This window comes from Rhineura floridana, chromosome 5 (assembly GCF_030035675.1).
Source record: "Rhineura floridana isolate rRhiFlo1 chromosome 5, rRhiFlo1.hap2, whole genome shotgun sequence".
NCBI classification, from domain to species: domain Eukaryota; kingdom Metazoa; phylum Chordata; class Lepidosauria; order Squamata; family Rhineuridae; genus Rhineura; species Rhineura floridana.
The window spans coordinates 90424399-90446950 of record NC_084484.1 but is presented as its reverse complement, the minus strand read 5'-3'; the positions used below and the strand labels follow the sequence as shown (position 1 = coordinate 90446950).

The following is a 22552-nucleotide window of genomic DNA, read 5'->3' as shown; positions in this document are numbered from 1 at the left end:
AGGTGGGTCACAGCAGCAGCGCTACCACCATTCAAATATATGGTACAAAAATGAAATAAATGGGTCCTCAAATGCATATTTGGGTTAAAGGTGGGTCCCAGGTCTGAAGAATTTGAAGATTACTACTTTAAAGAACTACATATGAAGTTATGCATTCATCCTTACTGTATCTTTAAAAACAACACATTCAAAAGAAAAAAAATCAAAAGCTAGTGAAGAACCTCTAAGGCAGGGACAGTTGTGGTGCTTGGCTCCAAAGATGTTGCAAACACTAGCCAACAGAATACAGTTTTGGAATTGGCCATTATTGCCCTTCTGAAAGGTGGAAAAACCTGTTGTTTTTGCAGGTACAACTTGCAGCATAACAAAAAAATCTGTTGACTAGAGGTTGCGGAGAGGCAGAAACAAGGAAATATGTGTTCTGTGGACAGTGAGGGATCTGCAGTGCAGAACAGAGGAAGAGAAGGTAAGCAGATCCATCCCATCAGCTCTCCTTTTGCCTCTTCCTCAGCTGTCATCTAGCAGTAGCCATTCAGTTAGGTTGCAGCAGAGAGAAGAAGGGAAGCAGGGCTATTTCATTGCCTCTAGTAAAAGTCCATTTGGCTTCTCCATGAGCTGTTTCTGTTCCAGCTGGTCATTATAAGAACTCTTAACTTTAAGAACCTGCAGTGGTGGCTGGTGGCTCCAAGTCAGCGGGGCAGTGGAATCCGCTCTGGGTTTTAGTCTGAACTTTTTGTGAAGCTGTCCAAGGTGCTGAAGTCCCACTGACATGCAGCCACCAGCCACTACTGAGAATTTGTTTCCCAACCCCCACTTCCCACCTTTTTCCCTCTTATATTGGGTTTCTGGATTGTAAGCTTTATGGCTGTTCTCCGAACCTTTTCAGCTAAAGAGCAGGGTAAAAATGCTTTAAATAAATGCCACCCCAACTTCTGTACACAATCGTGATATTTATTTATTTTATTTCAAAAGTTGATATGCTGGCTTTCAGGGCAAAAACCACAGCATAGTAAATCAATAAAACCACAACATAAAACTAAAGCTTTATGGCATTAAAACAGCTGCACTTAAAACAATACAGAATAGCACATTATTTTTTTAAAAAAACTAGTTTGAAATAATAAAAGCAAAACCTTTGCAGGTCTGTTTAAAAGCTAGTAGAATTATTTATTTATTTATTACATTTATATACCGCCCCATAGCCAAAGCTCTCTGGGCGGTTTACAGCGATTAAAATCAATAAAAACAAATACACAAATTTTAAAACACAAAAAACAATTTAAACACAATTTAAAAAATAAAATAAAAACAATTTAAAACGGGGCCATATGTGTCTCTCTAGAGAGGGAATTTCACAAGCTCGGGACCACTACCGTAAAATGCCCTGCCCTCCAATTCATGTGTCTGATAGAACCCACAAGTAGGGCCTCTGAGGGCAATCTCAGGCCCTGGGCAAGTTCCTCTGGGTGCAGGTGTCCCTCCAAATCACTTGCTCCCACACCTTTAAAACTGAATAGGTAACCTATACAGCTGACATAGTATGAGCTGAGGTCACTTTCAACCCCCAAAAACCAAATGGCTTCATTTTTGTACTATTATATGAAGTTTCCATATAGTCTTTATTGACAGCTACACACAGAGTGCACTGCAACAGTCTGTAAGTAACCAGGACTTGGGTATCTGAGGCAAGGTCTTCCTTCTCTAGATAGAATTGCAACTGATGAATCAGCCTTAGCTGATAAAAGACACTTCTAAGGCTAATATACTTCAATTTGACTGTATAATAGAGCTAAGTGTTATAACTGAGAAAGTTTTAATCTTCCCTTTGGGGCAGTGAATGAGCAAGGGAAAGAGGTTCCACTGATTTTGGAGACACATGAAAGCTGGGGCCAATTGTCTGCTGTCCCATGAACTTGTAGTGAGTCTTTAGCCAATTTCTTCTAAAATGAAGCAAGCCATAAGGCTTCATTTTAGAAGGAACTAACCACCTGTCCATGCTAGTTCATGGGTCAGCAGAGAATTGGTTCCAGCAAAGAGGGAAGATGCTGCATGCTAGCCAGCTGGAAGCATTATCAGCAGTATGGAGGGAACTGGAATCAGAAAGGGGGAGCTGGAGAGGAGGAGGAGCAAGAAGATGAAGAGAGGAGAGAACAGCAAATGTAATGCTCTAGGTTCCTTTCAGATATGTAAAGCAAACTCTATCATGGATTGAGCTAAGATCTGTCCGTCTGGCAGATCTGTGTATAAGGAGCTTCCTTCCATTGTGAGTCTCCACCTTACTTGTACAGAGAAAGTAAGGCCTGGTGTAGTGTTCTGATGGCTTTTATATTTCTGCTTATCAGCTTCTCATAGTGAAAGGGCAGGGGCATAAAAACATAAGAAGAGCCTGCTGGAGCGGGCTAGTGGCCTATCTAGTTCAGTGTCTTGTTCTCACAGTGGCTAACCAGATGCCTATGGGAAGCCCACAAGCAGGACCTGAGCTCAACAGCACTCTCCCCTCCTGAGGTTTCCAGCACCTTCATTAGCATCTGGTGGAACTCTGTTGACACCTCTATCCTGCTGAGTTGGTAGCTGTGAAACTGCCATCTGCAGTAATGCTTTTGCAGCAGAGAGCAGGCCAACAGCGCCTTCTCTAGGCAAGGGTCCACAATGGTACAGAAAATAAGGTGCCTGGATTCCACTGCTGAAGTCCATGGTTTGAAGTCCCCCGTGCCTTACAGAAAAGTAGAGTAGAACAACCTGGAAGCAGAGGCTAGGAGTGGCCCTTAGTTCCCTGTGATTGTCCAGTTTTATCCTGGGTCCAGTGCTTGGGATTTTCCAGGTACCCAGTGATTTCTCCAGTGTTCTTAAGTCTTGAAAAGCTGCCACAAACTTCCCATGAGAAAATGGAGAAGAGGAAAGCAGAAGTTCTGATGCCTAGTTCCTTGGCTCTTGTGCTAGAAACTTATCATAGATAGGACTCATAGCCTCCTTACGAGGTAAGGAGATGTGTGTGTGTATGTGTGTACTCACTCAGTCTTCATTGTTGATTTTGCCATGTTAGTCATTTGGATTGTAATTCATGTGTGATGTGTATTGGATCTGTTAACTATAGCAAAAAGAAAATCAATAAGAACAGCAGTAGTTTACATTTAAAAAGCATAGGCAAAAATGTCCATCTCTCATGGCATCTGGGAACTGTAATAATTTAATTCTATTTTGGGGCTCCCATCTTCATAAAGCTTCACAAATAAGTGCTGTAGTCAAGAGATCCTTGTAATGAAATTGCATCTTCCAACCACAACTTATTTTTTTCCTTAGATGCATAGTTCCCCCTACTGTTTTCACAAGACAGTTAAGACACAATCCTTTTGTAAACCTTGAAAACGGTACCAAGCCTCATGTCAGGAAAGCAGAAAGATTATTAGAGCCTCAAAAGACCCACAGTGTTTAAGAGAGATATCTTCCCTCTCTATTGTGAATTGCTAAGGGCCCTGCAGATTTTCTATATATACAGTTCCCTTAAAATCTATAATGCTAATATGCAGTGCTACTCAGTGGGTGAGAGCAAAACTGGGTCCTTTAAAAACAATAGTGTGAACAAGACAAAACATCACCACTTGAAGAGCTTTTCATGCCATTTAAATGCAAAGCAGTGTTTTCTGTCCCTAGCAGCCAGCACCTGCATATGCCTTTTTTTTTTTGCTCTTCAACATAAATATTTAGAGAAGGTAAGCAAAGCACAGCTTTTGCTAGACTGGCCAGGTGCCTTCTCACACAGTTCCCTAAAATGGGACACTTGGTTCTCAGAGGGGGTGAAAAGGGATTGGTAGGTTCTGTGCAATTGAATCCTTCTGCAGTTACTTTGAAGACAGTTTCCAGAGGGGGAGCAGTGTTAAGGTGTTGGACTATGACCTGGGAGACCAGGGTTCGAATCCCCACATAGCCATGAAGCTCACTGGGTGACCTAGGTTCAGTCACTGCCTCTCAGCCTCATGAAAACCCTATTCATAGGGTCACCATAAGTCGGAATCGACTTGAAGGCAGTACATTTACATTTTATTTTCCCCCATTTAATCCAGGCATACCGTTTGGGGGCGGGGAATCCGATTAAATAAAAATCCCTGCTGCCAACGACTTGTTTGCAAAGTAAGCCCCACCTGAAGGTACCCTTAGTTTGTGCTGCAGCAAAAACAACAAGGAGACTTGTGGCATTTTAAGAACAAATTAATTTATTAAGTCATAATAATTTGTCCAGTTCGTCAAATGCATCTGAAAAACGTTTTATTTTTCTCTCGCTTTATGTTTCGCATTTAGGGCATGTCTAAATTTTGCAGGAAACTTGCCTGCTGGCATGACACCAATAATCTGAGGGATGTGTGTGGATTGATGATTACTGCTACTCCAAGTGTACTAGTGGGATTATTGGGGCAGGGAGGAGAGCGAAGGAATGGAACAGTGATAGCAAACTTTGTAGAAAATCAGTGGTGGTAGCTCAGCCAAGATGTTCAGTGGACACAGAATGCTGACTTGATTGTTGGGGAATGGGAAAGAGAACAGAATGGATAATCTTGGAAAAGGGCATGGCGTGGCTAGCTGGAATCCTGAAAAGCAGCTCTCTCCACTGCAACATTTTGTTGCAACTCCCACTAACAGCTCTCTCCAATAGTGAATTTGTGTTTGAGTCCTTGACAGGGAGTCACACTGGGTCGTCTGAGAAACAAGAGGTAGGTAGCTGCATGCTTGAGTGAAGCTTGACGTATGCAGAAGTACAAAACATTAAAACAGCCCAATGAGGACTGAGCATGCTCAGTAGCCTCCAGGAGCCAGAGCATGTTGAGTGTCAGCTGGAAAAGAAAAACAGATGTGTGCAGTGTTTGGTGAACTGGTCTACATGGACCTGGGGGTGAGTGAGATAGCTTGTCCAAACAGCTTTTAAGGCAGGGAGGAGGAATCTTTTCCCCCTGTTGAGGGCAGAATTCCCTTCAAGGGATTTCTGTCAGGTGGGCAATGTCTGCAGCATTGCTAGGAGGTGGAAACTGGTTGTCAGGTACATCTAGAAGCACACTTAATGTGAAACAAAAAGCAACAAACTGCTTTACATTGTTCCAAATTGGGATAATCCCATTAATGGATTATGTGAGTGGGGGGGGGCATAGAGAAGTAGTTAACAGAACAAAAAGGGGGGGGAAGGGTTCCTTATTGTTCAGAGAGGAAATTCCAGCATCTGTGCCAGGATGGGACATCTTCTAGTGTCTGCTGTCCTGGGGCTATGCATAGCATGCATGTTGTAACATACTTGCTGTGGATGTATGGGGTGAGCTGGGGCTCAGTGACAGAAAGACATTCAGCTTGAAGTCAACTGATGAATCAGTGTGGTTATTACAGGAAAGACTTTTAAGGAGGAACTTTTATCCTCTGTGGCGCAGAGTGGTAAGCAGCGGTAACGCAGCCGAAACTCTGCTCATGGCCGGAGTTCGATTCCAACGAAAGGAGGAAGTCGAATCTCCGGTAAAAGGGGTTGAGGTCCACTCAGCCTTCCATCGATCTGTGGTCGGTAAAATGAGTACCCGGCATATGCTGGGGGGTAAAGAAAGGCCGGGGAAGGAACTGGCAATCCCACCCCATATATATGGTCTGCCTAGTAAACGTCGCAAGACTTCACCCTAAGAGTCGGAAATGACTCGCACTATAAGTGCGGGGACACCTTTACCTTTTTTTTTTATCCCAGAAGGTCCCATGCTTTGTGCAAAATCCAAATCAAAGCAGTTGCGGCCCAGGGGTGAAATAAGACACAGACACAATATATATTTGGGTTAAATAACAGGCCACTTTATTAACCAAATTCACATTGCATAATAAACCTACAGAGGGGAACATAAGTGCAGGATTCTCCTGGTGAGTCAGGCAAAGCCTGCTTGCAGCTATTGGGGTGATTCAACCCCTGCCAGGCAAGAGGCTGCCAATCTGCCAACCCCTTGCCCTGACCACACCCATAGGGTGTGTAGGAAGGCCAACCTGTGTCACTGCCTGCCCCCAGTGCCCTGAAACTCCGAGTGGATGAGACATGTTGGCCCGAAAGGCGACCCGTATCCTGCCCTCAGGCCATATAACCCTGAGCTGCAGGCCTCCGGAACCACCTGTCACCTCCAAAGGTGCCTAAAGGTGTCACCTAGCTGCTCTTCACCTTTAAACTTTCCCGCACTTCCTTGCCATAAAGCGACCAATTAAGATATTAAGATCAAACAGCCAAATCAACCTAATAACCAGAAATGCACCCGTGCTAACCCTGAGCACCCTCACCACTAACCACAGTATGGAGTAGGCAAAAGAAACCCACCGGCTAAATGCGCAGGCAAGCCAAAAATTCTTAGTCGGCCCCGAAGCGACCAAATTAATCACACTGCAGCAGAGGGAGGGTAGGGCGGGTGCCGAAGAAGAAGAAGAGGTGGGTGAGGGGCTGCCGCGAGCTTAAATAGGCCCTTCCGCCCGTCGTCCACGGTGTGCCTTGATGGCGTCATGCCAGTCCTGGCGTGCCTGCCCTTCTTCTCAGTGGCAGCTAGGGATTCACCCCAGGCCACAAATCTCGCCCTGCAGCCGGTAAGTACCATGTGGAGCAGGGAGACAGGGTAGGAGATGACACTTTGAAATGATTTCTCCTTGGGAACACATTCTCCCTGGGAAATCAGAAAATAATAATATTGTTCTGTGTGCCTTCTGTCTTAATTCGGAGAAGACCTATAGCCCACATCTAAAATTTTGGCTTAGTATCTATTTGACTAGGTAGCAAAACTTCTACATAGATAGGCCACTAAACCATGGGCTTAGTGGTAGCAATTAGCGGCTTTCAGCAGTCATTTAAAATTCCAACAGTGTTCCCTATGTAGCATTGTTCTAGGGCATTGTGGGAAATTTAAAATAGTGATTTGCAGACCTAGGGTAGGTATAGGGATCAGGCAGGACTGGCCCTACCATTAGGTAGAGTGAGGTGGCTGCCTCAGGCAGCAGATATTGGATGTCACGAGGGAGCAGAAAATTGGGAGTTATCTGTGTAATTTATACGTATTGTGTTTTTCCTCCCAGGAAGGTGCATTTGTAGGTTTTTCCCTCTTGGGCATCAAAATAACTTGAACAACCTTAGGTACTATGTCCCATGACTTGAGAGAGGCTGCCATTTGCTTGCATCACCGCAGGCAGGAAAATGTCTTGGGCTGGCCCTGGCATTAGGGCCCTGTTGGGGCCTTGCGCTCTGGCAGCAGCCTGAGAGCTTTAGGTGCGGAAGCCAAGTCTCAGTTTGGGAATACTGTGATTTAACTCTTGAGAACTGTGGTGAATTTTCACATGAAGAATGTAATGTTAGATCTGGCCAGAGACTAGCAATAAATGAAGCCAAATTGTGGCAATAAATGAGCTTTCTATAAATAACTGGGCCCTGTGTGTGAACTTGGTAGCTGTTTCATTCTTCATTTTGCATAAGAACATGTTGGTTTCCTCAACTCTCCAAAGTAGAAATGAAGCCAGTGCCAATCTCTGACCATCCGTTTATTTCCACTGTCAGTAGAAACAGCTTTGCCATGCTAAGGAAACAAGCGTCCTCTGTGATTTGCGTATTAGCTGGGCTGCTGAAGATTTCGTCTTCTGCTGCTAACTAATGGTTGGTGGTGGTAACAGTTGCACCTAATATGGCAGGCAGTACTCTTCTTCTTCGCTAGACAGTTTCCTAATTTAAAATCTTGGTAAAGAATGACACACAACACACTTTTTAAAAAAGTATGATCTTTAAGCTGTAAAGCCTTTCAGAAAAAAAATTAGTAAATGCCAGCATTAAAATTGCCTGCAACCTTACTGGTGTCACGTTAATGCATATACTTTATGATACCATCTTTAATTACAAGGCCACTTGCCGTTTCTTCCCCGCAGGATTTCCACTTGATTTAATGCATGGGAAAGATACACAAAGGGGCCAGACGTTACGTCTTCCAGAAACTTGTTAAAAGTAGCATGTCTAGGGTTTTGATTACTTAACAGTGCATCCAAAGGACTTTTTTGTAAAAAAAATCTTATTAGCATAGCCTTTGCCAACCTGGTGCTCTCCAGATGCTACAGCTGCCATCATGCTGTGCTGGCTGGGCCGAATGGGAGTTGTCCAAAATGTCTGGAGAGCACCGGGTTGGAAAAGGCTGTATTAGCATTTTTGTTTGTGTACCGTGCAGGGCAGTCACTGTTGTTTGTTAAAAATGGCTGATGAAGCTGCATTGTAGATTCTGGAATTTGTAGCTATGAGACATGATGGTCATTAGCTTAAGGCTGTTCTAAATGTGACATTTACCATAGAGATATCTCTGAACACTGATGAGAATTGAGAGTCACTATGCCTCGGCTAGTGGTTACCAGGCTTGTTTGTTGGCATTGATGAGACTATTTACAATATATGGTGATGATGATAATTCATTTTGGCCATTTTGGAATGGATGAGAGTGAACAAGCTGAAATATAACCCAGACGATGGAAATGCTGAGAGTGAGATAATTGCTTGTGTCTGGATGGAGGTGTTCAACCTGTCTTAGACAGGGCTGCATTTGCCTGAAGGAACCAAGCTTGCAGATTGTGGTGTGCTCCTGGACTTGTTTTTTATTTGATTTATATCCCGCCCTTCCTCCCAGCAGGATCCCACTTATTTATCACTATCTGGGGAAGCTTGAGTGGTGGCAGTGGCCAGGAGGGCATTTTTCCAACTTAGGGTGGTATTTGTGCCACAGCCCCATTTAGGGAGAGCAGATCTCACCTTGGTTATTATTCATGCACTTGTCACATTCAGGCTTTGTGCCTCCAGATGTTGTTGGACTACAACTCCCATCAGCCTCAGCCAGCATTGCCAATGGTCAGAAAAGATGGGAATTGTGGTCCAACAACATCTGAAGGCACACTGGTTGGGAAAGGCTGCCTTAACCACTACCCTTCTGGTTATGCTGTAGTCTGCACTAGTCCATCTGGTGGCAACTCAGAGGAGGGCCTTTTCTGAGGTGGCTCCCAGCCTATGGAGCAGCCTCTCCTCTGAGACAGGGCAAGCTCCAACTCTAATGTGTTTTCGCATCTGTTAAAAAGACATTCATTTGCCCAAGTATTTTTGGGCCACTGATACTCAGCTGTATTTGTATATTAGATTTTTTTAAATGCAGCTGCATTTAATTGTTTTACATTAGTATTCTGTGCTGCCTTGTACTTTTCTGAAGGAAAGGTGTTATAAAAATATTTTAAATAAAAATAAAACCCCAGGTTGGGCATGTGCTTGGGAGCAACACGTCCCTGAATTCTGTGCAGGAGCAGGAGACCTCACTGGTACAGTAGAGTCCTTTCTCTTAGCATATGCTCAGAGGAACATGGTGGTGATGGGGAAACTTGTATCTAACAAGAGAATGTGGGAGGAGAAAGGGAAGCTGTTTTTGTGAAGAGCTGTTGGAAGGAAATCAAGGAGTGGATAGTTACGCAGGAGAATGGAATGCAGGTATTATCTTCTTGTAGTTTGCTGGTCCCCCTTTAGGATGCACACCTTAACGTGGTGAGGGGATTTGAGAGTGTTGAAGAAGCTAAGAGCAATGCCATCAGGAGTCTAAACCAAGAGGCTAAACTCTTAGCAGCAGTACCCAAGACAGAGTGGTCAAAGCTGAGACACCAGACTAAGATGCATCCAAACTCAGAGGAAGGTAATGGTAAACCACCTCTGAATACCTCTTACCATGAAAACCCTATGAACAGAGTATCCAAAATGCAACATGACATAGTGCTGGAAGATGAGACCCCCAGGTCAGAAGGTACTCACCGAGCTACTGGGCAAGAACAAAGGATGAGTAGCGCTGTGACTAATGACGCAGCTGGGTCAAAGCCGAAAGGAATCCCAGAGGCTGATGTGCACAGATGCAAAAGGAGAGTCCTGAGTTGTATGACTTACGCAATAGGAACATGGAATGTGAGAAGCATGAACCAGGGAAAGTTAGAAATTGTCAGGCAAGAAATGGAACATAACATTACATTACTTGGCGCGAGTGAATTAAAATAGACGGGAATGGGACATTTTCAATCAGACAACTAAAAAAATATTTTATGCAGGAAATGAGAAATTAAGAAGAAACGGGGTTGCGTTAATAATGAGAAGTGATGTAGCAAAAGCAATTAGGAGCTACAATGCAAGATCTGAGCAAGTGGTATCAATGAGATTAAATGGGAAACCTATTAACATAACCATCATCCAAGTCTATGCTCCAATGGCAAATGCAGAAGAAGAAGAGTTGGAGAGATATTACGCAGAGGTACAGGAGGAAATTGATCACACACCAGAGCAAGATGTGCTGATAATCATGGGGGACTGGAATGCAAAAGTAGGGAACAGAGAAGAACTAGGAATTGTGGGGAAATGAGGCTTAGGAGACAGAAATGAAGCAGGAGAAAGACTTATTGAATTCTGTGAAGCCAATAGTTTGTTTCTTGCGAACACATTTTTTGAACAACCGAAAAGGAAGACTGTACACGTGGACATCACCAAATGGTCAATATAGGAATCAAATTGATTATATAATTGGTAGCAGAAGATGAAGTTCCATACTTTCTGCGAAAATAAGACCAGGAGCAGACTGCGGTACAGATCATGAACTGGTTGTATCGAAAATCAGAATAAAGCTAAAGAAGAACAACAAAGGAATCATAATGCCAAAATACAATTCAAATAACATCCCAGAAGAATATAAAAATCAAATAAGGAACAGGTTTGAGGCTTTAAACTTAGTTGACAGAGAACCAGAAGAACTATGGAGTGAAGTCAGAGACATTATCAGGGAAGAATGTGAAAAGACAATACCTCTAGTTAAAAAGAGAGAAAGACCTCAATGGATGACTCAAGAAACTCTTCAAATGGTTAAAGAGAGAAGGAAAGCAAAAGCAAAAGGAGATAGAAACACAGTCAGAACCCTAAATGCAACAATACAGCGACTAGTACATAGGGACAAAGAGAACTATTACAATAGTTATTGTATAGAAATAGAAGAGGACAACAAAAATGGAAGAACAAGAGCCCTATTCCAAAAGATTAGAGAAATGAAAGGGAAATTTAAACCAAGAGTAGAGATGTTGAATAATCAACAGGGGAACACACTGACTGACCGAGATGAAATAAAAGGAAGATGGAAGCAATACACTGAAGAACTTTATAAAAGAGAACCCCGGATGACAGATTTATTCACGGAGGAACCGTATGATGAAGAACCAGAAGTTTTAGAATGTGAGGTGAAAGTGCTCTTAAAATACTTGGTAGAAACAAATCACCTGGAACAGATGGCATACCAATAGAGTTACTACAAGCTACTGAGAGTGAATCTGTCCAAATTTTGACAAATATTTGTCAAGAATTATGGAAAACTAAACAATGGCCCACAGACTGGAAGCGTTCAATATATATCCCAATTCCAAAGAAGGGGGATCCCAGGGAATGCTGTAATTATCAAACTATTGCCTTAATATCCCATGCAAGTAAAGTAATGTTCAAGATTCTACAACAAAGGCTCTTACCATATATAGAGCGAGAAATGCCAGATGTCCAAGCTGGATTTAGAAAGGGAAGAGGCACCAGAGATCATATTGCAAACATACGTTGGATAATGGAACAGACCAAGGAATTTCAGGAGAAAATCACCCTGTGCTTTATAGATTACAGTAGGGCCCCACTCATACGGCGGGTTACGTTCCGGACCCCCACTGTAAAGCAGAACCCATTGAATAGAATGGCGCACAGTGCCTGAAAACCGCCATAAAAGCGGAACAAGCGCCGTATGAGTGGGGCTTTAGTCTAATTGAGACCGCTGTATTAGCGAATCGCTGTAAAGCGAAACGCTGTAAAGCGGGGCCCTACTGTACAGCAAAGCCTTTGACTGTGTAGATCATGAAAAACTATGGAATGGTTTAAAAGAAATGGGGGTACCACAGCATCTGATTGTCCTGATGCGCAACCTATACTCTGGACAAGAGGCTACTGTAAGGATAGAATATGCAGAAACCGATTAGTTCCCATTGGAAAGGGTGTGAGACAGGGGTGTATTTTATCATCCTATTTGTTTAATCTATACGCAGAAAGCGGGATTGGACCAAGATGATGGAGGTGTGAAAATTGGAGGGAGAAATATCAATAATTTAAGATATGCAAACGATACTATGCTACTAGCAGAAACCAGTAATGATTTGAAACAAATGCTGATGAATGTTAAAGAGGAAAGCACAAAAGCAGGACTACAGCTGAACGTCAAAAAGACTAAAGTAATGACAACAGAAGATTTATGTAACTTTAAAGTTGACAATGAGGACATTGAACTTGTCAAGGATTGGTCAACACTAATTTTATTGCCAATGATGTTTGATCGATTTTAGGGTAACTTTGTGTCGCTGATTCCGAATATGGCATCGGTTTTGCGAGATTGGCTCTAATTTTTGAGATAATGGATGCCCCCATTGAAAAACATAAATTCAAAAAATTTAATGGTCAGGCATAGCCTACTCACAAATGACATGGAAACTGTCTCAAATCATACAAAAGTAAACACATGAAATACCTAATGGCATTGTATTCAGTACAATAACATTAAAACAAAGTAAGCTGATTCAGATAATCACAATTAATGCATAGAAAAACGCTGTGTGTACGATTTTCTTTTATGTGGGGCATCAGGACAATCACGTTGGAGGCTCCAGCAGTAGTCTGCCATCATGTGTCTGTCCCATCTGCTTTGATACCTTTCCTCCATCACCTTTATATCCTGATGGAACCTCTCCCCTTGTTCCTCACTAAAATCACCAAGATTATCTGGAAATCTGTCTAAGTGGCTATGGAGATAGTGTACCTTTATGCTCATATTAGTACCCAAATGTTTAAAGTTAGCGAGCATGTTTTGCACCAATTCTTCATAATTGTCTGCTTTGTGGTTACCCAAGAAGTTCTTGACAACTGAGACATAACTGCACCAGGCAGAAGCTTCAACATCATTCATAAATTTAGTGAAATTCAAATCATTGATGAGTTTACGAATTTTAGGACCATCAAAGATTCCTCCTGCTTTTAGTTTTTCCATAGTCAGTCCAAGGAACGATCTACAAATGTATTTGAAGCAATCACCATCTTTGTCCAAGGCCTTAACAAATTGCTTCATCCGTCCAAGCTTGATATGGAGTGGTGGGAGAATGATTTTTTCTCTGTCAACCAATGGCTTGTTAATGATGATCGCTGCACCTACAGTCATGTGTTCCCTTGAAGGCCATGTCACTTTTTCCCAATGATCTCGCTTTGCCCTACTATCCCACAAGCAGATGAAACAAGGGTACTTCGTGTATCCACTTTGCTGCCCAAGCAAGAAGTTCACCATCTTTAAAAAGGTAAAGGTGTCCCCGCACTTATAGTGCGAGTCGTTTCCGACTCTTAGGGTGACGTCTTGCGACGTTTACTAGGCAGACCGTATATATGGGGTGGGATTGCCAGTTCCTTCCCCGGCCTTTCTTTACCCCCCAGCATATGCCGGGTACTCATTTTACCAACCACAGATGGATTGGAAGGCTGAGTGGACCTCAACCCCTTTTACCAGAGATTCGACTTCCTCCTTCAGTTGGAATCAAACTCAGGCCGTGAGCAGAGCTTCGGCTGCATTACCGCCGCTTACCACTCTGGTGCTCATGATAGCAGAGCTTCTGCAAGACCATTTTGATATTTTCATATTCTTCTTTAAGTTTTGTTGAGTGAGCAATTGGAAGAGATGCATAGCGGTTACCATTGTGCAATAAAACATATTTCAAGCTTCTGGTGGAGCTGTCTATAAAAAGCCGCCAATTTTCTGGTCGATATTCCGGTAGTCCCATTTGGAGAAGAAGTCCAGGAATGTTATTGCAGTATACAAGTTCTTCATCTTGGCTGAAGTATGGAAGAAGTCCCTCCTCTCTTGTCTGATAAGCTGTTATGTTAGCTTCCGGCTGTAGACAGTTCTTTTCCATTAGCCTGGATGCTAAAAGTTCAGATGCTTGCTTTGACAGACTGAGGTCTCGTATCAGATCATTGAGTTCTTTTGGGGAGAACTGCTCAGGTGTTGAAAAGCTTTCTTCATATCCACTTCCAGGGCTACCACCTGTGCTACACGCCACGTCCAGCATTTCTTCAACATCTGACAATGGAAGGTCAGGCAATGAGGTAAACACTGGTATGGGAACGTCTTCGCTGTGTGGCACAGTTCGCCTTGCTGAGTCCAAATCAGGATACTCCCACTTATGTTTCTTGTAGCGATTGAAGCCTTTCACATTCACAACACAAAAATAACAATCATCGTGATGGTTTTGCGGCTCTCTCCACACCATAGGCACACCAAAGTTTAAAAGTTTCCTTTCTCCATTTTTCCACTGTCGTAGGCACTCTACACAGGTTTTGCAAACCTTATGGGGAGCCCAAGACTTATCTTGATCTCCAAGCTTCACTCCAAAATAAGCAAGATATGCTTGTTTTACAAAGTCAGTGATGTTTTTTCTTTGTTTTTGCAGAGTGTATTCGCCACAAATGTAGCAGAATGCATTAGGATTGTTTAAGCAGCCTCTTCGTGACAAACTCATATTCCTCTTAAAAAAAAAAGTATCAATATGATATTATATGCAATTGATAAACTTGCAAAACAATGTTCAAGAGTAAAAAGACAGACCAAACCCTGCTGCATATGTCAGCAGCTACAGGTTGTATTGGGGTACAATTGTCATTATCTCAAAAACTATAGGCAATTTGGCAAAACTAATGTCATTTTTGGATTTAGCACCCCCAAAAATACCCTAAAGTCATTCAAACATCCTTGGCAACTAAAACAATTTTTTTTTTGTTGGGCTGTGTTATCAATACCTTGGCACAGTCATTAACCAAAATGGAGACAATAGTCAAGAAATCAGAAGAAGGCTAGGACTGGGGAGGGCAACTATGAGAGAACTAGAAAAGGTCCTCAGATGCAAAGATGTATCACTGAACACCAAAGTCAGGATCATTCAGACCATGGTATTCCCGGTCTCTATGTATGGATGTGAAAGTTGAACAGTGAAAAAAGTGGATAAGAGAAAAATCAACTCATTTGAAATGTGGTGTTGGAGGAGAGCTTTGCGGATACCATGGACTGCGAAAAAGACAAATAATTGGGTGTTAGAACAAATTAAACCAGAACTGTCATTAGAAGCTAAAATGATGAAACTGAGGTTATCATACATAATGAGAAGACATGATTCACTAGAAAAGACCATAATGCTGGGAAAAACAGAAGATAGTAGAAAAAGAGGAAGGCCAAACAAGAGATGGATTGATTCCATAAAGGAAGCCACAGACCTGAACTTACATGATCTGAACAGGGTGGTCCATGACAGATGCTATTGGAGGTCACTGATTCATAGGGTCGCCATGAGTGGTAATCGACTTGAAGGCACATAACAGTGTGCTGGTAACAGCAGTCAATGTGGGTGTTTGGCTTCTGTAGAGATGCAGGGGCTTTTATCTGTGGGAGATATGCCATAGCTTTGTAAGCTCTGTTCTAAGTATGTGAAGATGGGAGATGCTGCTGTTGCTCAGAAGTGAGGAGGAAAAACCATTGCATATGTTCAGAGGCACCCTTTAGCATTACTTAACCATCCTTTCTGCTTAAAAATTCTCTGCCATGGATTTACTGACTTATCTTGGGTAGTCACTTACTGTTGGGCCTTGGCTGCAAAATGGGGGCAAGTTCTATTGTGGCCCTCAGAGGCTGTTGTCTAGCAACATCTCTTTATCCCTGCCTATTAGCCATGCTGACTCGGACTGATGGGAGTTGGAGTCCAGCAGTATCCAAAGGGCCACAGGTCCCTCACTCCTAGTCTAAAATGAAATATGTGTGTATTCTATGTATTTGTCTGGCCTTGTAGTCTACCACTTGGAACCATCTGTTTGCATGCTCTTTTGTTCCCACTTCCTGTATATGGCACAGGGGAGCCTGGCACAGTGGCCCTGCTGCTGCTGCTGCTTGCTAGGCTCTGCTGCCAGACTCTACCCTTAGCCCCACCCACTCATTCATGCACAGCCATGTCCCTATTTTCCTATGTGAAATGTTAGAGGGTGTGCAAACGAAGAAATGAGTGAAAGCGTCCATCTACAGATACAGGAACATCATCTTCCTTTGTAGTCTTCCTGCGGTCCTGGCTGTTGGGCATGCTGAGTTGGCCTGCCTGCATTAAAACGACAAAAACCCTGCAAAGCAGCCTAAAAGCCCTCCTGCGTGTCAGTTGCGGATATGCCCTTATTATTAAGTCAAGCTTGGCGAGTGGGAGTGAGAGGCTTCTTAATGCAAGGTAAGTATTCACTAAGACCCTCCGTGGCGCAGAGTGGTAAGCGGCGGTAATGCAGCCGAAGCTCTGCTCAAGGTCAGAGTTCGATTCCAACGGAAGGAGGAAGTCAAATCTCCGGTAAAAGGGGTTGAGGTCCACTCAGCCTTCCATCCATCCGTGGTCGGTAAAATGAGTACCCGGCATATGCTGGGGGGTAAAGAAAGGCCAGGGAAGGAACTGGCAATCCCACCCCATATATACGGTCTGCCTAGTAAACGTCGCAAGATGTCACCCTAAGAGTCAGAAATGACTCGCACTATAAGTGCAGGGACACCTTTACCTTTAAGTATTCACTAAAGCACACCTCAGGGCTGGGGTGAGGCATGAGCTGAAGCTGCAGGCCAGGGCCTTTGGAAAGAGTCCAAAGTGTGGGGCTGGGACAGAAGTGAGAGGGACAGGAACAACTTGAGGTTTGGGGACAGTAGTGGCTGTACTGATTCTGTCTCGGAATGAAGCACTGTCTTGATTTTTTTCCTCCATCTCCTATCTTCCTCTTTAGTCTGGTAATGGGCAAATAAACTGATTTCTGCATTTGTAAGGCTTGCAATATTTGCTCTTCAAAGAGAAGCCAAATTCTAGGCCAGCCTTCCCCAACCTGGTGCTCTTTAGATGTTGCTGGACTGTCATCATCCCTGACCATTGGGCATGAGGGCTGGAGCTGATGGGAGTTGTAGTCCAAAACATCCAGAGGGCACCATGTTAGGGAAGGCTGCTCTACACAGACTCCTGAAACTTACCAGCATTTGGAAAGGGCAATTCCTAACCCTTAGGGTACTTCTCATGTTGAGGGCTGGGGAACCTCCTGTTCTTCCAGGCCTCTCTATCTGGCCCTCAGAACGTTGCCCAGGCCCCTCCCTGGCTCACCTTCACACTCCAAGTGTTTTTTGTCTGGGTGGAATGTGTCCTTGACCTCTTGCTTGCCTGGATGGAGGGCAGAAGGGGGTGTGTGCGCGCATGCACGCATAGAGAGAGACTCGCTTACTCTGCAGAGGTAGCTCCACCCACCCCCTTTTGCCTCTTTTCCTACCCTCCACTAGCATGTGGCCCTCAGAAGTTTGCCCAGAAGGGAATGTGGCCTTTGGGCTGAAAAAGGTTTCCTGCCCCTTCACTAAATGATCACTGGAGAAGGAGATGGTGCAAGGCTGCTGCGGTGGCTGCTTTCAGTGGCAGCTAGGCATTTGCTGTACCATCTCCTTTGGCCATAAGAAATCTCTTCTTCCTAGTGCATTTCCTCTTTTTCTCTCGCTCTATATGGTGAGCCTGCTTAGTATTTGACAATGCTGCTGTGTGTTTTGAGCTCCTCTGGCGAATGCATAGCTGTTGGCATCTCTCTCAACTCTCTGAAGCAGATATGCGAGTGTGTCTCATTACAGCTCCTGAGCTTTTTGTGGAATGAGGAAAGACCACAGCTATCTCTGATGAAAGGCAGACACATAGAATCTGCTCAGAGAAATTGGTTTTTCTATTTCTGTTTCCATACCCGCTCCCTGCCCCCCTTTGATTTTGTTTTATCCTTTAAAAATCCCAAAGATGCCTCTCCTTGGAGCTGCAGTGTGACAGCAGAAAAGGGGTGCTGCTTTGAACAGTGTGCTGCTAGCTAAAATGTGGGATTCACTTCCACAAGAGGCAGTGATGTCCACCAACTTGCATGGCTTTAAAAGAGGACTAGACAAATTCATGGAGGGTAAGGCCATCCTTGGTTGCCAGTCATGATAGCTGTGTTCTCCCTTCACTGTTGGAGGCAGTACACCTCTGCATACCAGTTGCTGGGTGTCACAAGAGTGGAGAATGCGGTTGCACTTCAGTCCTACTTTTGGGGTTTCCGCAGACTGGCTGCTGTGAGAACAGGATGCTGGACCAGATGAGCATTTGACCTGATCCTGCAGGCTCTTCTTATGTTCTTAATGTATGCCCTGAGAGACCTTGTGCAGGTTTATTTTACACAAGGAAGAAAAGGTGTCAGGGTTGGACCATGGGCACATGAGCCAGGGATCAGAAGCTGTAGGATGAGCTAGACTTCAGGACTGAAGAAGAAACCAGGAGACAGGGGTGAGGAACAAGCCAGACAGCAGGACCAAAGAATGCCCAACGATTCAGAACACGCCAAAGCTCAGGATGACCTTAGGCCGTGGAAAGCAGGTGTAAGCTGTCTCTACCCATGAACAAGTGTTTGTCTGAACGAGTGTACACTGGTTGATTTGTGCAGCTCAGCTGTTGTATTCTCGTTTGAAATAGCATCTGGCATAAGAGAAACTGTTATATATTTTAAATGTCATGAAGCCTTTCTAAAATAAAAGTATTAAGAAATGTATCCGTACATTTTTTTTTTTTACAAAAGAACACAATTTACTCAGAAGTTCTCCTGAGCTGCAAGCCCAGTGTACTTAATTTGTAAAACGAAGACTTGGTGGGGGCTCAAGTTTTTCTGGAAATGTCATCCTGACTTGGTATGAGGAATCTGTGGCTCTCCAGATGATGTTGGACTCCAGGCCTCCCATCAGCCCTAACCAGCATGGCCAGTGGTCAGGAATTATAGGAGGTGTAGTCCAGGTATAGCAACATCTGGAGGGCCACAGGTTTCCCCATCACTACCGTTATCTGTGCCAGGCATTTTGCTGTCTCAAGTTGAGCGCAAGTGGCATCCCTTATGCCCCTGAAAAGGCATCATTTTAAAAGGTTTTGCTGCACCATTCAGACACCAGTTCCTGCCATTATCTATCCACACATGCACACCCTGTCCCATGGTGCTGTTGGAAGCAGGTTGTGTCACCTTTCTGCATGGTGCTGGCCTTGGTATGTGGCAAATGCTGCAGTTACTCTTTGGTGAGGAAGAGGTAAATTGTACCAGCCCAGGTATACTTAATTCTCTTTTTACTTTATGGGCTCCAGGGTTGAACCCTGATACTAAACAGTTGCCAACCATGAGCCCTGGATTGTATTATGCCCTGCAAAGCCCACTGAATTGAATAGGAGATGTGCAAAATTAATATAGCAATGCTGTTACACAACTTCTGCAGGGAAGGTTTTCCATGGATTGTGCACAGTTAAGATAAGACCAAAACAAAATAAAATTAATAATCCACTGAACAGTTAAATTTATTTTATTTTCTTTTAAAGTATTTTTACAATGCTTTTGAGTTGACCAGGCTCCTGGAGTAGCTTACATAAAACCAGTAAAATGTATTGAAAAGCAATGACAATAAAATAATAACACCATAAAAGCAGAGCCATTAATCATAATAAAAAACAGGCTTACAGCTAAGTTCTAGAAAGTTTTATTTGAAGATCCAGCATAAAAGAAATATAGCATGAACATCAAGGAGTCTTGGCAAATAACAAAATATCTGGGAAAGATGTTCCATAAACAGGGTGCTAAAATGGAAGGGCCCTGTCATCAGTCACTACCTGCCTCACGTCTGTTGGTGGTGGGATACAAAGTGGGGGCCCTGAGGCCAATCTGAACAGCTAGGCAGGTTCATGTGGGAAGAGGCACTTCTGGTGCCCTGGTATTACGCTTTCACCACTTGTGCTTGGAAACGGACCAGTAGCCATTGTAGCTGTTTCAAAACTGGTGGAATATATTTTGTATGACTGGCCCAATAAACATATATTCTTCTGTGTTTTGTGCAAACTGGAGTTTCAGAACAGTCTTCAAAGGCAGCCCCATGTACAGCACATTGCATCATCTAAATGAGATGTTTAAAGGGTGGCTGATAAGGAAGAGGAGGAGGAGGATCAGTGAAATGCATCAGTGCTGGCTCATGGGCTGGTAGTGGGAAATCTCCAAGTTGAAGCAAATGTTTATCCTGTCAGAAGAGCTTTGCTACATCAGATGAGGGGTCAGTTTAGTGCAGCCTCTTGTCCCTAGGAGTGGACAGCCAAACAGGTGACTGGTGCCCATTGGAACTGGTGGGGTAGAGGGCAGGGAGACCAAGAGCAGGTGGACCCAGAGCCAATGACAGGCAGAGCCAACCAATTTTAAGTTTGTTCCCCTCCTCCACCCCCCTGCCATGCTGAGTTCTACAAGGGCAACACAGGCTAAGGAGGAGGAAGATGGCAGCCTGTGCCACCCCCACCCTTGGACTCAATGCAAGGAAGAAGGCAGGCAGATGAGGGTGGGACTGGTTGAAGGCAGAATGAGGTTGGTGGGGTTTACTGTAATGGACCAGCCTCTACTGCAACTAAAGCCCCCCAGAAAGCTCTTAATCAGGGAATGAAGTCAACAATTGTCTCCAGGCATTTGGTTTTCAGTGCAACAATAAACCAGTTTACCTACCATTGAACATGGTGGTTTCTTCTGTATGTCATGGCTAATAGCTGTTGATCAATCAGTGCTGCATGAAATTGCCTAATCCCCTCCTAGCATGGTCTTCTTGAACCAATTTGAAAGCCACTGGCCTCTGCAGCCAAAATATTGCATTTCAGATCCAGATGTGGTATAAGTTTCGTCATCAGTACGTAATACTTTAAAAAAAACTGTTAGAAGTTAAAACAGCAACAACACCGCAGTTTCTACACCCCTCCCAGTAGTTCAGAAGTGTGCTGTCATCTAACCAAAAAATCTGTTTGTGATTTATTCTGATTCAAATGCCAATGAATATTGTACCAGTTTTATAGAATAGCAATGTGTTTTTCCTTTCAGCTTTGGCCACCGCATATTATTCCCTTCTTCAAAGAGACAAGAGAAATACTTAAATGAAAAAGAGTTAAAGATTACGTTGAATGTTGTACTCGTTTTAGTAAATTGTTCTCTTTCTAAGTGTGGGTGCACACACGCACATGCCTAAAAGCTTTTCAGAATCTCTTAGCAAACTAGGCCAGAAGCAGGCCCACCGCCAGCCAGAGAGGGACCTGCTGGAATTGAAGCTGGTTTTATAATTTATGGTACTAATCATGCTCAACGGTCACTTCTTGTGGTTTCCTTCTAAGTTGTCTTTGATTCTTCCTGCTTGTACAGCATATGCTGCTGTTGTAGCTGCTGAAACACATTTACAAAACCTAAGTGTTCTGCTCTTTCATTGCCACATTGTTGGTGTAGGTGTTATTCATGCTGGTGTTAGTAGTTAGGGGCCCTCTAAGCTGGGACATCTTGGTGCTGTGTGTTCCTCAACAGTTTTGCAGAAATGACACCCCATTCCAGCCCGGCTGCCATTGGTGTATTTCCACATTTTCAACATGAGAGTACAGATTGGTCACCAGTGATTTCATTTTTGCTGCAATTGTACTCATAGGAGTTGTAAATGATCCAACAAATGAGGCTGAGTTGAGCTACCTTGTCATAGAAATCTATGTGGAATCTTTTCTGTTGTGAACAGAATCCCAATGTGTCCTGTTTCTACCTTGTGATGGAAAAATGATTGATCACATCTCCTTGTTAATTTTTTTAAACAATTGTATCATCAGCAACAATAATAAATACTTTTTATTATTTATTTTGGATAGAAACCAACCACCCATCAAAACTGTCAATAGAGACAGATCAGCTGAAATAATTAGTTTCTTTCTCTTATTCTCTCTCTCTCTCTCTCGCTCTCTGTGTTGCTTGCTGTGATTTCCTTATCACTGAACTACAATGATGGAGTGATTCAGAAGCTATACTACATTATCATAACAATGCAGACATAAGTGATTCTCCAAACCTGTGGTGATTTGTGGGAAGAGTTCTAGGTTTTGTTCATCAGATTGAAGTGGCATGACATTTACAGTCTGCACAATTATTTTACACTCTGGCTACAGGCAGAATATCATACTTCTCAATAGCTCTGTTTTTGAATCTCTTTTCCCCCATCTGCCCTTATATCCAATCAATCCAGCTGTAGCTGAAAAAGCTCTTTTCTAAAATTGCATGGTCGCCTTGCTTGCTAGAACTTCAGTAAACTAACTGCATTGACCCTGTGTTTGCAAGGACTTCACTAAATTAGTGACTGAGCAGAGGGAGGAGTAATGCAAAGGTCAAGGTCTGGTATGCCAGTTGTTCCACATTCTTAGGACAGGAGGAGTCATTGTACTTCATCTGAAAGTTCAGAGCTTGGGGGGGGGGATGTCTTGAAAAATGTACCTCATACACTAAATGCATATATACACTTACGTCCCAGTTTTAAAGAGAAAACACTGAATGCTGTATCAGCTTTGGGATATCTAGTGCTTCCTCTAAGGAGAGAGAGAGAAATCA

General features: G+C 43.4%; 1 long non-coding RNA gene across 1 annotated transcript in view; it reads left to right on the top strand.

The window, feature by feature from the left end:
- Window positions 1–21779, top strand: part of LOC133385863 (uncharacterized) — a 28350-nt gene extending 6571 nt beyond the window's left edge. The window contains exons 4-5 of the long non-coding RNA XR_009762983.1: window positions 348–466; window positions 21023–21779. This is a non-coding gene — a long non-coding RNA (uncharacterized LOC133385863). The remainder of the gene's footprint in view (window positions 1–347; window positions 467–21022) is intronic.
- The last annotated feature ends 773 nt before the right edge of the window (window positions 21780–22552 follow it).